The sequence below is a fragment of the Epargyreus clarus genome, unplaced genomic scaffold, assembly GCF_041222505.1.
Source record: "Epargyreus clarus isolate Ecla_fem2 unplaced genomic scaffold, WU_Ecla_fem_2.2 ptg000023l, whole genome shotgun sequence".
In the NCBI taxonomy this organism is placed as follows: Eukaryota; Metazoa; Arthropoda; class Insecta; order Lepidoptera; family Hesperiidae; genus Epargyreus; species Epargyreus clarus.
The window spans coordinates 10,000,001-10,003,656 of NW_027332230.1; positions in this window are offsets into that span (position 1 = coordinate 10,000,001).

A 3,656-nucleotide genomic window follows, 5' to 3' on the forward strand; every position below is an offset into this window, starting at 1 on the left:
ATTGGTTGCAACGGTTAATTAGCGCCTCGAAGAGAAATATTAGTAATTGGAATTTATTGTACCGACCTGACGGTTCTGTTAATGTATCTCATCGTTCAATCGCTTTGGTTTTTATAATATAGGAGTAGCAGAGCATGTAGGTCGACATTTCCGAAACGTTCCAGATTAGACATCGACCTCGAGTGAGTGGCGACCTCAGGTAGGTTCCTATCTGATTATAAACCTAATCTGAATTATAAACCTTAACAAAAAGAAGGTTATCTGAAGTCGGTTCCAGATTTCTGGACTGTTGATGATCCTTGTATTTTTAAACCGCCTTGTATTTTTAGTTGCATTTTCCAGTAATATAATTAAGTAATGGTTTATATTTGAACCAGATTGTAGATTTGAACCAAGTACCTAATACATGAAGCTCGTCCATCTGGGGTTAATTTCAGATATGTAATAATGATGGCATTAAAAGAAGATAATAATTATTATTAAAAAAAAAAGACAAACCCGCTGAGTTTCTTACCGGATCTTCAGTAGCATTACCATGAGTTGGCATAGAAACGCCACTATAGAAATTGTAAATAGAAAACTATTGTCATTTTGCTAGTGAATAACATAACTACTATCGTTACGGTATTTCTTGACAACGTCTGTCAATTTGTATGGCAATAGATCATAATGTCATTCGCTAGCGATTTGATTTCGATAGGTTTTTTACGTATCGAGTTACGCCACTACGGATTTTAGTTCTACGAGTAACCACCAGAGGCGCTGTACAATTTTTCATACATTTATTTTACGCAGTCGCTAGCGAGTAATACTTTGGTAAACTCATGGTAGTGCTACTGTAGAGGTCGCGTTCCGATCCGGTAGTAGTTTAAGAAAAAAATTGTACCTGACAATTTGTAAGTGCCGTGGTTTGCCTATACAAAAATAAATATATTTCATTTCATTTCATATCCATGGGCGATAATTAACACTTACTTTCAGATAGACTAAATACATATTTGCTCCTTTAGTGTTTAAAAAACATGCGTTGGATATTTTTAAATCAATTGTAGAGCACCCTGCAAGATTTTTTTGAATTTCGTGTTGGAAATGTTGAAATCTCTCTAATTAATTCCAATACTAAGTATTATTATTTACTACCTTATAATATTGCAAAGCATTATTTCTAATTAAAAGTACATCAATTGAAACTTTTTCTCATCATCATCAACCCATTACTCTCCCACTGCCGGGCATGGGTCTTCTCTCATAATTAAAAGGATAAGGCCATAGTCCACCGCGCTGGCCAAGTGCGTATTGGTAGACTTCACATACCTTTGAGATTTTTTTTTATAAATCTCAGGTAAGGTAAGTATGCAGGTTTCCGCGTTGTTTTCCTTCACCGTTTAGCAAGTGATAATTAATTTCTAACACGCACCTAACTTTAATAAATCAGAGGTGCGTGCCTGGGATTTGAACCTCGGACCCCTCGATCGAGAAGTTACTTAACCACTAAGCTATCACTGCCTGAAACTTTTTCTCAACTCATTGAATATACTTATCCATCTTCAAAAAACTTAATTATTTTATAGTGGGTCCTAAAAACTGCTGCTTTTTCGAAACACTTAACCTATTTCCAACTTACGATAATATTTCATATCTCTTCATCTTTGTTACTTGATAATCATACCTGTTACGATTTTATGACTTTTTTGGTAAAACTCAGATATATGAAATTTAGAAGCAGTAGGTAACGTATAATATGAATCTGTTATTAGGAAGAAGGTTGTGTAAATTTTGTTTAATCCGTTAAGTTGTAGATTTCATATAAGCTTATAACTTACAACGATAAAGATACAAAGGAATCTTGTAAATAGTACTGCGTTCCTATAGTCAATATCACGTATATTCGAATGATCGCGCTAATAGTCACAAATTAGAGGCGTTACAATGATACAAATCACGTGGCAATTTACTCAAAATCCGAAAAAGCTAGTCGATATAATTTGGATTAAAGCAATAAATATGTCGGGGTCGCCTGTTCATTTGTATCGGCGTATAATTTAAATTCTTTAACGCCAATGTTCAAGATTACGCGGTGAGATAGAGGCGCGGGCGCCCGTGTCGCGGCGACAACCACCAAATAAATTTATATTTCCGACCGACACCGGGCCGACTTCTCTCTTTGTAGATAATTCGGCCGGTAACGTTGAATGACTCTATTAACAGCTTCCCTTTTAGGGATAAATGTCGACTTTAGGCTCTGATGCTGTGCGCCGTATGTATAGACAGGATGATATTTTAATAAAATGTTTCTATTTAATCAAGTTCGCGTTTGTCACAGTATATTTACAAAGAAATGTGTTATAAGTACTGCATTTTATTCCATATTTTACACAAACTTAAGTATTTTTAGATTTCAGAATATTATCGAAGCATTTCTAATCTCTTGAGATCTTTTTATTTATCGTTTTTATGTAATAAATATAGCGCACATTAACAGTAAGCAACATGAAATATTGCACCTAATTTTTTTTTTTCAATTTTATCAATTTTTTCATTTTTTTACTGCTAAAGACTAAATATTGTTATGTATACCTAAAGCAGTAATTAATGTAGGTCTCGGCAAAAATCAAAAGGCGGATTCTCGGCATGAATTCGATCAGTCAACAAAATAATTGTTTTCTTGTACTTATTAAATTTTTAAGTGAAAAAATGAATATAAGGTATTAAAAAAACATATTCATTTTCTTATATATTGTTTATACATCAATTAACCTTCTATTTAGTTACGTGACAAAACCCAAACCACACTATAGATTCGGGCGTTTTTCGAAGATCCGTGCGATAACAGTAAAACGTCAATAACCACCTAATTGGAAGAGAACACTCGCCCACAGCCCGTCCCAAGTGAGAAACAAATAAATATTGTAACACACAACCAGATAATTTGAGCGATAACTTAATGTGCTTACATTTCGGATCTGCTCATGGTTTTATGGAACTACCTACGGCATTTTATCTCTTTTTTCTTACAAGCCACAGTTATAAATCCTCGATTATCGCATGAGACGACATTATAGTAACGCATATACTTTAGTAGTAAAACGCTATTATTTATTGTTGGCATTTGGATTTTATTGAGTAAAAGAATAAGACGTTAAGCAACCTTTAAGGACAAGACAAATAAAAACGCACTTACGTTCTTATTTTGAGCGAATGCTAATAAAAGTTAGGTACCTTGAAAACCTCTGTGTTTAACCTAAGGGAGCTGACACACGAGCGACTGTCGACACCGTCGCGTAATGTCGCTGGAAATCACTAAAGACAGTTGTCGACCGTTGCTGGCGACTTGTGCCCTAGCTTGCGAAACTGGCTAAATAAACCAAATGCATATTAGCACACTTCACACTTGAGTTTTTGATGTGAAACATCTATAGCCGCACGTAAAACCGATTTCTGGCGTAGCGACGCATGCCGTGTCATCAGCGTCGCCACGCTATACGATGGTCTATATATAGGTACAGTCTATATGCAGTAGTGTGTACGGTGTGGCGACGCGTCGCCATGCGCAATCGACTGTGCGAATTAAGTAGTCACGATTTGAAATAAATTCTTAATTTTTTGTATTTAATGAAAACAAATGTTTATTCAATAAATAGTCGTCGTTATCTGGA